Source organism: Sciurus vulgaris (assembly GCF_902686455.1).
Source record: "Sciurus vulgaris genome assembly, chromosome: 8".
Taxonomy (NCBI): Eukaryota; Metazoa; Chordata; class Mammalia; order Rodentia; family Sciuridae; genus Sciurus; species Sciurus vulgaris.
The window spans coordinates 98,006,178-98,020,206 of record NC_136468.1 but is presented as its reverse complement, the minus strand read 5'-3'; positions in this window follow the sequence as shown (position 1 = coordinate 98,020,206).

The following is a 14,029-nucleotide window of genomic DNA, read 5'->3' as shown; positions in this document are numbered from 1 at the left end:
GCACCACATAAAAATAAATAAAATGAAGGTGTCCATCTACAGCTAAAAATAATTTTAAAAATAAATAAATAAATAAGCAATGAGCCTGCCTCTGTTTATAGCCAAATATGCCATTGTTAAAACTTAAAAAAATAAAATAAAATAAAATACTTCCAAAATAAAAGGTTAATTTAAAAAAAAAAAAAAAGAATGTGTGTGTATAATTACATGTATATAATTATTATTGGACATCTAGGATCACCTCACAAAATAGAAATCAATAAATCCCAGGTCTATTCATGATCCCTACAATAAAGGCATGTTTATGTTCACCCTAAATGAATTCAGACTATATATATATATATATATATATATATATATATATATATACAGACACACATACATATACATTATATATATACTTTTTCTTTCAGATTGTTTTTATTAAAAAAATAAACTAGAGAAACTACTTAGAAAAATCTTTGAGAGCCTTTATCCGCCAAGGTTTTTAGGATCACATTATTTTTCTAAAGATTTCAGTACTTTTAATATGATTAAGCACATTCTTACAATTACATAACACATTGCTAATAAGGCCAAGCATTTTAGAAGTAGCATACAAATTTAAGGAGCAATTATGATTAGCTGTGCTGTCACTGCTATTTTGACATTATACTCTTTGAAGGAATATCACAATTAACTATGTATTATCTCTTCTCAAGACCTTTGAACCACTTAATTTTTACTGTATTGTTAAATGTGAAACAATTCAGGATATTTTGTTTCCATGTTATTTTCTATTTCTTGTTAAATATTTTATTTTTATCCATTACTGTAATTATTCTGAGTAAATCATTTGGCCTTATCATGTTCTTGAAATATAATAATCTTAAGTATGATTTAGTGAGAATAAATCTATTACTCTTCCTAGTTGATTTAATGGAAGAAATATTTGGCAAAATTGGCTTCTAGAACATTACCATTGTACTGAGAATAGTGATATAATGCCATCTACTTGCTACTTGGGAAAATTACTTGTAGAAAAAAAAATGACTTGCAAACTATTAAAATCAATGAAGTTTTCCAAATACATTTAAAATTGTTATTTGTTCAGAAATAAGTTAACAGTAATCAGATATTTTCAGCAATTTTTTCAAATATCTTACAAGTTCAACATTTAAGTCATGGATCTATCCATTTGTATATTACAATATTTGCTGATATTTTCTCAGTTAAAATCTCATTATCACTGCTCCCAAATGTCCTAGCTGTTCTTACATCCTTGAAAAAGTACAGTGCATGAATGTTTGTACTTTATTAAAGTGAATTTGATAATGGAAATTCTAAATGGTGTATGTTTTTTGTGACTTAAGCCCCAACATTTTATAATAAACACAAAAGTATTTCCTTGCTTCTCTTTTCTTTCAAAGAAAAAAATCATAAGTGTCTATGGAGTAAACTTTTTATTTAAACTGTAATTAAGCTACATTACCTAGAGCACTTTACTTTAGTAACATGTTAGGTTTGCAAAAACAAATGAGACACAACCTTTCCATAATGAAGTTCTAAATTTAATGTTTATTCCTGAATTTGTAACAGAAAATGCATATACCATTTGTAAGTACCATATATTAACTGATTATGCAACTGGAATTCTGAATATACCATTCAAATTAAATATGTGGTTCTTCTATATGTGTTTAACTTTAGTTAGTCCAATGGAACTTCAATAATTATTATAAGAGTGAGCTAATCTTCTTTGTGACTATAGCATTTGCATATAATTTAAAGTGTTTTAACTTTTTGCTTTTTAAATGCAGGAGTAATAAAATTTAAATAATACATAATTGCATCATAAAAAGTCAGACTGAATAAAAATTTTTAAATGCTATGTATGTTGTATGTTTGACTTATGCCAATAAAATTGCAGTGTATATTTGAAACTGATGAATGTTTTTTAACAAAATTAATCAAGATTAAGGAGTAAACAGGAATATAACAATAATCCTAGAGGAAATTTAAAAGATAAAAAGTGAAAAGCATAACAGTCCCCAAAATGACAATAGGCCAAAGCATGTTTACAGCATGTTTTATTAAACCTTCAGGAATACATATGTTTTATGACCTAACTGTTCCTGAGCAAGGGAAAAAACAGAAACTTAACACCTCATAATATACTCCCAACACCAAAATCAGACAAGGAGAGCACAGTTATCACACCATTCCGGTCCAGCATACATACACCTATAGGGAAATCTCATTAATAAGTTTACATGTAATGTTTTAGACTGACTATCATAGTTTATTAAGATACTAATACTTTATGATCCATAAGGTTTTATATAAGGAATACAAGTATGATTCAACATTTGGAATTCTTTTAAAGTAGTTATTATTTTCATAAATTACCAAATTAAGAAAAATGCAATTGTCTTGATAAGAGACTGAAAAAAATCAATATATTACTGGTGTAAATTTCTAGTAAACAACCAAAAAAAAAAAAAAAAAAGGGAAAAGAAAGAGTTCTTAACTTAAAAAAGAATTAGCTTTTAGAGAGAGTCACAACAATGAAATAGTGAAAGTATTCACATCAAAGTCAGGAAATACGGATACCTATTATTGTTGTTGCTAGTAGGCAATAATATGAAAAGAAATAACTGGCATAGAGATTGAAAAGGAACTTTAAAACTTTTCATCTGACTTGCAGGGTGTCTGGAAAACTATTAAAATCAAGAGTTTTAATAAGTAAGGTATAGCTTGTTCAGGCTTCCTTATTCATAAGCAATAGCCCAATCTGAAAGTAGAATTTTATAAGTCCTCATTCAAAACGGAAATAAAACCTCAAGTTACCCAGAAACAAACATACCCAGGAATAAAAAGACTTGGAAAAAATATACAAAGTTACCAAAAGTCAACTTTTCAGATAAAGTAAAACTTGAATTAACATGCTCTTGTGTGAAAAGATTAAATGTTCTTACTGAATAACTCTATAAATTCAAAGCAGTTCAAATCAAACTACCAACAATTTTTCAATTGAAATTTGATGAATGGATTAGAAATTCCATCAGGAAGAAAAATGCAAAAATACTCAAGACAGCTTTTAAAACACACAGGAGTTAGCCCAACCAAGTATCGAACATCCTATGGAGTTACAGAAACCACTGTGCGTAGTATTGATGCATAAACAAATAGATCACTGAATTTGAATTAAGACTTTAAATATATATGGCAATTCATTCCATACTAAAGATAACTCTCTAGTCATGTCTGCCTTCTAGTTATCCATCTTTTCTATCTAGACACCAACTCCCATATTTATATCTTCAATTCTATTTTTCCCAGTTGTCTCAGTGAATGTCTAATAACCAATTCAAAAGGCAAAATAGAACTTTGATGAAAAAAAATACAGTTCTTCAGAAAACCAGTTCCTGACTCCACCTTCTTCCCTTTAAGAAATGACAATACTATCTATTCAACTATTCAAAATCAGTATCTGGGTGTCATCTTTGATACCCACTTTCCTCTCAACAAGGATCTTTAAGCAAGTCTGACTGATCCCACCTCTAAAGGAAATCCTAATTCCAACCACCCTATTGCTATTAGCCTAGTCTGAGCCACCATTACCTGGCATCTGGGCTCTGTAGTAGTTTGTTAATAATTTTTCTCCTGCCTCTACTTTTGCCATCTATAATCTGTTCTCCCATGTCAATCAAAGTGACCTCTGAAGAAAAATCAAATTCCATTTATTCAATATAAATATGTGTTGAGGTCTTAATATGGCTCAGGTACGGTTCTAGTCAAGGGTTTTTCTCTTTTGTTCTTCGCTATATTCCTTCACCTAAAGAAGTGTATAGCCCAATGAATTGCATTCTAGTGGTTGATGCAAATAGAAACAAAATCAAAATGCAAAACACAATATATCAGAGAGTTGGAAATAAAGCAGGGGTCAGACATGACGTCTTTAGTTGGGTAGAGCCTCAAAGTCTAAATAGGGTAAGTAGAGAGGTCCTTACTGAGAAGACTTGAGAAGAAAAAGGAGGAAGGGAGAGAAGAAGTGACCCATGTGGATTTCTTTGAGTGGGGAGGAGGCTAATCTAAAAAAAAAAAAAAAAAAAAAAAAAAAAAAAAAAAAAAAAAAAAAAAACTAAAATAAAACTAGTTAAAAGTCCCAAAAAGACCCAAACAGTATCATTCCTATTATGTTTAAGGACAGTGAGGAAAAGCTGAGTTGTAGTGAGGGAGAAAAAAGTATAGAGATGATGTCAAAGAGGTAACAATAAAAGAGTGGTGTCCATCAGTGTTATGAACTGAAATTTTTGTCTGCCAAAAATTAATACATTAAGCTGAGTGAGGTAGCACATGCCTGTAATCCCAGCAACTCGGAGGCTGACACAGGAGGGATAGTGAGTTCAAGGCCAGCCTCAGCAAAAGCAAAGTGCTAAGCAACTCAAGAGACCCTGTCTCTAAATAAAATACAAAATAGGGCTGGGGATGTGGCTCAATGGTCCAGTGCCCCTGAGTTCAATCCCTGGTACCCTCCCCACCAAAAATCAGTACGTTAAAACCCAAACCCCCAAAGTCCCAAAGTGGTGGTATTTTGAGGCAGAACCACCATAATGAGATTAGTGTCCTTATTAAAAAAAAAAAAAAAAAAAAAAAAAAAAAAAAAGGACTTGAATCCAGAACTCTGTTTCTTCCATGAGAAGGAACTGGGAAGAGGTTCTATAATAGGAATGAAATCTGATGGCAACTTCCCATCATCCAGAACAATGAGAATTAAATGCCTATGTTTAGCCATCTGGTCAATGGTATTTTATTGTTGCAGCCTGAGAAGATCATGAAGGATCTCATGAGTGAAAAGAATGTTTAATTTTACTCTAAGATAGAGAGCCATGGAAGTTTTGAGAAGAATAACATCATCTGACCTCTGGAGACTGTGATGACAGAATCACCCTGGCTGTTCTGCTGACTGAAGATGGGTAAGGATGGAGAAAGAGATAACCATCCTGGCAGGAAGTGATCATGGCTAAATGTGTATGGTAGCCGTGGAGATGGTAAGAAGTGACAGATTCAGGAAAGATATTTAAAAGCAGAGCTGAAGGATTTAATGCCAGATCAGATATAGAATATGAAAGAAAGAGAGGGGACAAGTCAGTGCCATGGTTTGGGACTTAAGCAACAGGAAGGATAAAAGTATCCTTAACTGAGATAAGAAAGACTACCAGGATGAGCAGATTTGAGAAAAAATATTAAGAGTTTTGTTCTGAATATCCTAAGTACAATATGCTAATTAGAAAACCAAGTGTAGATGTTGCTTAAACAACTAGGTATGTAAGTCTTGATTCAGAAGAGAGTTACGGACTAGACGTATAAGTCTGGGAGCCATGAGTACATTTAAAGTCACAATCCTGGACAAGAGGAAGCAAATGAGGAATGAAAAAATAAGATACCTAAGTACTAAGTTCCAAGGAACTGTGACAATTTAAGGTCTAGGGATGGGGATGATCCCAAAAGTAGATTGAGAAGGTGCATTCAGTGATGTACAAGGAAACAAGATAAAATGTGTCCTGAAAGCCTAAAGGACATATTTCAAGACAGTATGATCATGTGGGTCAAATTCTAGTTGTTTTTAGTATTCTAAGGAGTGCTAGGAGGATTAGAAATGATACAGATTTAAGGATGGAGGTGTCATCATTGACTTTGACAAGGAGATTTGTACTTCCTGGCCCTTATGTGTGGAATGCAGATCCGAGCTTACTGGCAGCTTCTTGCTCTTTAGCTTATAACTACCTCCTCAAGAGTTCTTGCCTGACGACAGCATCCCATGATTTCCCACTGCCTGGGCTTTCTGTATCACAAAGCCTGTTTTGGTCTTGTTCAAACACATCTTAGTATCTGAAATGTTCTTGTTTACCTGTGTGCTTGCTCCTTTTCTTCCTCTGCCCACAAGAAGTCAGGCCCTATGAAAGAGGAGGAGGCCAGGGCTGCCTTACTCATCACTGAAAGTCTGGCACCTAGAACGGACACAGTTTTCATCAGGCTCGCCATATGTGTTCATTGAATAAATAAGTGATTTACTTTGAATCAGTAAAGAAACAGTTTTGAAAAAACTGAATATCTATGAGGTAAGTAATGTAAGTAGATGCCTGATACCGTATTCAAAGCAAATTCCAGATAAAATTATATTTTAGAAGAAAATTAGTAGTGTATTTTTATGATTAAAGTCTTCCTAAAGAAGACCCCAACGTATCAGTCTTTTTCTTAAAAGACTGATAATTTTTTTACATTGCAATTATTTAAATTTGTCTATGAAAAATCATGGTTAAAGATAAAGACTGCCATATTGATAAGTAACAGATTAATGAGGATGCTAAAAACCACATTTTCAAAAGATCCTCTAATAACTAGCCTTATTGATAATTAAGAATATTCACAGGAAGTTGACAGAATAAATTCAAATGACCCACAAATATGAGAAGCTATTCACTCAGTGAAATTGAAATTGAAGTACCAGTTTTTCCTCTTCAGTGGAAAATATTTAAATGACTGATATGATCTATTATTAGACTAGATATAGATTGATCCATTCTCACAGTGCTAGTGCACATACAGTTGGTGAAATTTGGCAGAATCCATCAAAATCTAAATATATTTGATACAGTGATCCCAATTCTAGGAATCCAGATATATATGTTGAGCGAGGGTTATATTATAGTTCAGTATCAGAGCACTTGCCTAGAATATGAAAGGTACTGGGTTCAATCCCCAGCACTGCAGGAAAGAAGATATAAAATGAAGGAAAAGAAAAGAAAGTAAGTAAAGGAACAAAAGAAAAGATATTGTTCACAATGTCCAAGAACTATTCTGATTGCATTACTTAATATTGGCTCATTGATACAGTTAGGCACTATTATTATCCAGTTGAGAAAACTGAAGCCCAGGGAGGTAAACTTCTTTGCCCAAGTTCATTTGTTTAAATTTGTGACTTGGGTTCAAACTCATCCCAACCATATACAGACTGCAGTTTAACAACTATCAGAAATATGTAGGGCCATTAGCCAGAAAAGTGTTAAATAGATTATGAACATCCAAATTATAGAACTCTATTTTTAAAGAATGGTAGGTGGCTGAATAAAGAAAACAAAGATACTTTATTGAATAAGAAAAGAATAAATCACAGTTGATAATTGTACTTTGATTTTGCCTATGTCGAATGTTAAAAATTCTGAGTGTGTATGTAAAATTGTACGTTTATCTGCAGAAAACCATCTGGAGTCAGAGAGACCACAATATTGGAGGTTCAAAGAGGAGATCTGAGAGCTATAAAAAGAATTTTCAGATTTTCATGTACTGTTATTACCTAATGTAAATAAATATTGCCTTGGTAAATGTAAACAGATATCAATACTTTGTATAGAATTATTATTAATTACATAAAAATTAATAAAAGAATACCCCCACACCCATCAGCTAGCTCAAAAATATATTCTGACTTCTCTGAATGCTCTGCTAAGTGTTTAAGTAAGAATTATTGCATAGGCATAAGAAAATATTCTTATTGGCAAGTGTGATGGCTATATTGTATTATGTATTATATTAAATTTTATTTATTATCATTACTTTCCTTTTCAAGGGTGGTTTGGACAATGGGAAATATGCATATGTGGTTTTATATGAAATCTCTGTCATGCAATTTATTGTAAAAAAAATTAAAAACTAGGAGTACCTTCATTGTTCCTTTTTATCCAAATGGCCAATTCCACAGTGTCATAATACAACTGTCTATTATGTGAATATGGGAAAAACTAGGATGGAAAAGCAGCACCAGAACTGGCCACCACTACAAAAATGTCTAAAAAACAGTGATAATGTCATAGACCTGTGTGCACTTGATGTTTACATTTGCTAAATGCAACATTTAGAATTTAATACTTTACTTTGTAATCTAAGTTGTAAATTTATCAATGATGATAATGTAAAAAAAAAAAAGCCAAACCAAACAACAACAACAAAAAAGAACTTAGTATGATGACACTGTAGATATATCTAGTTTTAAAAGAATATAGCTCTTGACTTACAGACTCAAAATTGGAAGTGAGAAAATGATATTATTCAAGGTACAGTGGGCTATAATAATGACAAAGTATTAATATAGATTCAGAAGGACATAGATGAAGTCCTCCACAGGGTGTGGTCAGATGCCTATAATCACTAATGTTCAGCAACCATACAGTTGGAAGAAATCTGCTCACCACCTCCAACCCCTGAATCCCACATCAGGGTGGGGACAGCCTGTAGCTACAGGTAAATCACAGAGCCACAGTGCAGCTGAAGTATACCTTTCTAAGGGTCCCTCACCATGGAAACTCCCTAACAAATAGACCTTTGGAATTTTCCAAAATCCAAGAAAGAGGATTTAAAACACTGAGGAAAAAAAAAGGTGGTTTAAACAATGATAGGAGGCAGACCTTGAAAGAGTACTAAGTTATACTAGACAGCTCCTAAATTTTGAATAGTATAATAAATACTGAAGTTTGCTTTATAAGTTTTCAAGGATACCATCATTTCTGGAAGTCATGGAAGTAATTAATTAGAGATTCATTTATGAGTTTTATGGGGAAGATTTTGGACAACTATATCACTGAGAAGGTTTTCTTCTATAGACCCAAGACTCCTGAGCTAAATGCCATGGAATTTCTAACCAGTTTTGCTAGTGCAGTGCAGATCAACATGGAGTTTATTTGTTCTGAGTTGTTAATGTTAACACTGATGACAGTTAAAAGAGTTTTGCAGGGAGTGAGGGCAGAAAGTTCAACCTGAAGAACCAGTGCCATTTTGACAACCAGAATGCCTAGAATTTAGTATCTAATCATTTATCTGGATAATTAATATTCAGTATTAATTATCCAAAATTTAGTAGTTTCATAGCAGCCCTTTATGAGGGAAGAATGCAAAGTTGATGCCCCAAACAGAATCATTTTCAAGAGGCTGTGGGGTTTTCCATTAAAAAATTATCCAGTTGATGAAAATTATCCAGTTGAGGAAAATGAAACTAAACCCCTATCTCTCACCCTGCACAAAACTCAACTCAAAATGAATCAAGGACCTTGGAAATAGACCAAGACCCCACATCTTATAGAAGAAAAAATACGTCCAAATCTTCAGCATGTCAGTTTAGGATCAGACTTCCTTAACAGGACTCCCATAGCACAAGAAATAAAAGCAGAAATCAATAAATGGGATGGATTCAAACTAAAATCTTCTTAGCAAAGGAAACAATCAACAATATGAAGAGAGAGCCTACGGAATGGGAGAAAATCTTTACCACACGCACTTCAGACAGAGCACTAATCTCCAGAATTTATAAAGAACTCACAAAACTTTACACCAGAAACACATATAACCCAATCAATAAATGGGTTAAGGAACGGAGTGGACACTTCTCAGAAGAAGATATGCAAGCGATCAACAGATATGTGAAAAAATGTTCAACATCTATAGTAAGTAATTAGAGAAATACAAACCAAAACTACCATAGATTTCACCTCATTCCAATTAGAATGACTATTATCAAGAATAAAAGCAACAATAGGCGTTGGCGAGGATGTGGGGGAGAAGGTACACTCATACGTTTCTGGTGGGATTGCAAATTGGTGCAGCCACTCTGGAAAGCAGTGTGGAGATTCCTTAGAAAACTTGGAATGGACACCATTTGACCCAGCTATCCCACTCCTTGGCCTATATCCAAAGGACTTAAAATCAGCATACTACAGTGATGCAGCCACATCAATGTTTACAGCAGCTCAATTCACAATAGTCAGATTGTGGAACCAACCTAGATGCCCTTCAGCAGATGAATGGATAAAAAACTGTGGTATATATACACAATGGAATATTACTCACTCATAAAAAAGAATAAAATTATGGTATTTGCAGGTAAATGGATGGAATTGGAGGATATCATGCTAAGTGAAATAAGCCAATCCCAAAAAACCAACGGCTAAATGTTTTCTCTGATAAGTGGATGATAATACATAATGGCGGGGGGTGGGAGGAGACAGTGGTATGGGAAGAATGGAGGAATGCTGGATTGTGTTGAGGGAGATGAGCGGTGGGGAGGTGACTGGGGGAAGGAAAGATAATGGAATGAGACAAACATCATTATCCTATGTACGTGTATGATTACACAAACATCATACAACCAGAGAAATGAAAAGTTGTACCCTATTTGTGTACAACGAATAAAAAAAAGAGAATAAAAACTGTGGCATACTAGAATCCTTTAAAAAAAAAATTCCAGTTGAGAGTTGCCTGTGTTTAAGGTCCACTGAGACTTTGTTGTGATCATTTCCTGTAACAGGTATGACAAACTGACCATGTTGCTACATGGAGTTCCCAGCTAATAATGAGACAAGTGGTTTTTGTGCTGTTATGCAGTATGGTTTTGTATATGAGCATATTTTGTCTTCAGGTGATGATTCCATCTATGACCAGTGACACAGAGTTCATGGACTCATACCCAAAGATCGTGCTCAGTTGGTGCTGGGTGAGAAGGACACAAAACCTATAACTGGCAGCCCTCAGTCTGAGCCCCTCTGCTGCTCTGAGCCCTGCTTAAAAAGGCAGAAAGTGAAGGCTGCTGTGCTGGTGCAGAAATAGAGAAAGTATATTTTCTGTTGAGTTTTAGGATTTTTCTTTCTCCCCCGCAAAAAAAAAAAAAAAAAAAAAAAAAAAAAAAAAAAAAAAAAAAACCTTCTATTGCTGTCTCTAAAGAGGGTGCTTTCAAAATTGATAAACATCCATTTTCTGGGGCCTCTAAGCTTGGAAACCCTAACCTCCCCAAGGATTCCAATGTCTGTAATTCTTGTCTGTATGCAAGATACTGGAATAAATACCCAAACTAGATGTACGCTGTACACCTGTTTAAGACAAAGAACAAGTGGGAATTTGAGGCTATAGGTTATGCTTGGAGAATTATATATGACTGCTGAGTTTCTGCTGCATTCATTTATCATCCATTATTCAGTGACAGATGCTGGATAATTTTAAAAGATGCTCCCAAATTTTATGATCCAGATGGAAAGTTTGTGTTCAGAGAGGTCAAGGAGTTAAATACCACTCTTTTATGTTTTGTGCAACTATTTGTATTTTTTTACTTTTGAAGCTAAATAAACTTTCATAAGCCGTAAGAAGTAAGTACTTTCTAAGAAGTAAGATAAAACTTCCCCCGCTTCTAAACATGGTTCAGAATCAAAAATGTGTGATTTCTCTTGTTGGTCCTAATAGAATATGACTCTCAGAAGGTGATTTTTTTTATGTTGTATTCTGGTGCCAATTCATTATATGCTTCTCACGATGAAAATGGTACTGAAAAAGTAAAACAGCGAGTACTCAATGTATGAAGAATTGTCGCTTTACTCTATAGTGGACAGTTAGATTTGGAAGGTCTAAAAGAGATTATTTCCATGGCATTTCTGCAGTTTCAGCACAAACATAAGGGCAACACCACGTCCTCCATGGCACACAGGGACAGATTTTGGTATGTGAAGCTGGCAGCGACTCTGCACAGCTACGTGCAGGCAGGGAACCAGACACTCTGGCACTGTTGCCTCCTGAAAGTTGCTTTCAGTGCCAAAAAATGACACTAAGCCCAAGCCTGTGAAGCAATGGGATACTGACATGCCACAGTTCTGGGGTATGGGTAATCTTTCAGACTATTTTGATAATGATGGTGATTTTTAAATTTTAAGGCTGTAATATTTAGGGTTGTTGTCCCACACACTTTAATGACACATTCTCAGAGCTTGAGGTTTAAGGTGGGTTCTATCTGGGAGACCCCCTCTTGCTCCTAGAGACCACTTTGGGGGTCTTTTTGGGAATGGAACGAACAATATCTATCTATATCATGTTTTAAAGATCCAAGGAGAAGTAATACTATTATGTCTTATGAATCTATCTCTTTCTGTACATAATTCCAAGAAATATTTGTAAGGCAGGAACAAACAAATTCTATCCATTTTGAAGCTCTTCAGAAATCCTGTTTGAGGCTGTTAAAAGCAAAATTGCATTCTGGCTATTCTTTTCTCATACTCCACATCAGGGTATGTGGAAAACATGTTTGTTTCCATTTTGCTTTACCTATGTTGAGGTCCCCAGCAGAACAAGTGTAACTGCAGAAACAAGGAGAACTGCTGGACAGGAACCTGAATGTGCTGAGATGTAAGAAGTTTGGCATTTAAAAGGAACTTCCACAGAACTCTTCAGTAATCCTCGTGACCACACCTAAGCCATAAACAAGAGGCTTCCAGTTTTCCCAGATGTATGAGACTCTAAGCCAGAAAGCACAAATGTCCTGAGGATTATCACCCTGTAGGGGATTTGTTTTGAATCCCCAACAGATGCATAAGAACCCACAAGAGGCAGATTGCCAAGTTATTTCTCATTTCTTTGGGTTATAAATTTGCCCAACAGTTAAATCTTTCCAATATTCCCTTCCGGAGGATGTCTACAGAGCTTGACCACTTCCTGTTTTCTTTTTCTTATGGCGTATCCTGATGCCAATTCATAAATGACTATACTGCTATCATTTGTTGGAAGATAATTTTATTTGAAGTAGCTTCCTAATACAGAAGAGTGTTTATGTCAGCATTGCTTACTTTAATTTAGCATTCACCTACAAAGAAGCATAATCTGCTTGATTTCGTAAATTAACATGCTTAATCATTGGTAAAGGATTCCATTATTTTTAGCAGCAAAGAAGAAAGACTGGGATCGTCCTGGAGCTGATTAGTAGGTTGAACTGTCTAGTGGGTTGGCGCACAGGAAAACATTGCAGAGACTGATTCAGGGACCCTGAGCCATCAGGAATAAAAATCCATCCAGGACAGCATTTACTCAAACTCAGATGCATTACCCAAAGCTGAGAGCAGCACCAAAATCAATGTTAATGGCTTAAAAAATTGCCTACTTCCCCAAATGGGTGTATAAGTCTAAAGACATTTGAAAAAGAGCAAGCCACCGTGACAAAAAGCTATGACAAATTGAGACAAACCATGTGACAAAAACATCAGCAATGGACTCCAATAAATGACTTGATGGTTTTAAAACACTTCCTCATACTGAGTTTTAGTCAGTGACAACAGGACTTCACATAAAACTGGACAGGTGCTCTAATTCAGGAGGTAGGTACAGTTATTTTGTAAAAACCTACAGGGAAAAAATAGAAATGAGATATTATTGAGAGTGTCAAAGGAAATCACCTGGTGGCATCTAATAAAATGATCAACTGGTTGGCCAGCACATCTAGGGACAAGGAGTCATGACCCAGCCTCCTAGGTGTGTACTTTATGGGTGATCTTCTTGGAGCACTTGATGATAAACTCCTGCCTGTGAGCACACACACTGTGATTGGGGATGTTCAAATTAATAGAGCTCATAACAAGAATAAAGTTAAAAACAAATCACACCAACCATGTCATCCCGAATTTGAGCCTTTTTAACACTGTTCAAAAAGTATTTTTTCAAGTCAGCAGAGCAAGCGGGAGGGTGAGCCAGGCCACCAACATCGCGGAGCTAGGCGGCGGGCAGCTATCCCGCCCAGCCAGGAGGCCAAGGACAGACGTCATAACTGAGCGACCCCGCCTGACCCCTGTACCTAGGTCGGTGCCATCACTGGTTGGACTCAGTCACAGAGTGAGCTGGCAGGTGAGTCAGGCTGCTTGAATCACGGAGGTAAAAGGTGGGCACCCAACCAGTCTGCCTTGTGGAGCTGGGTGGCAGGCAGCCAACCTGCCCAACCACCAGGCCAAAGACAGATGCCATCACTGAACAAACTGCTCAACCACCACGTGGAGGTTTGTTGCCATCACGGACTTAACCAGAGGCTTCTTTATAGGTGTAGGCATTTTGAATTACTTCTGAGGGTGTGGCCACCATCAGTGGAAGGGCAACTCCCTTCCTGAGACACCTACAGGAGGCTAGAGGACCTTTGACAAGACCCAGGAGCCAAGAAGAAGAGGTATTGAGAGACTCGGGACCAACTCAGAGCCAC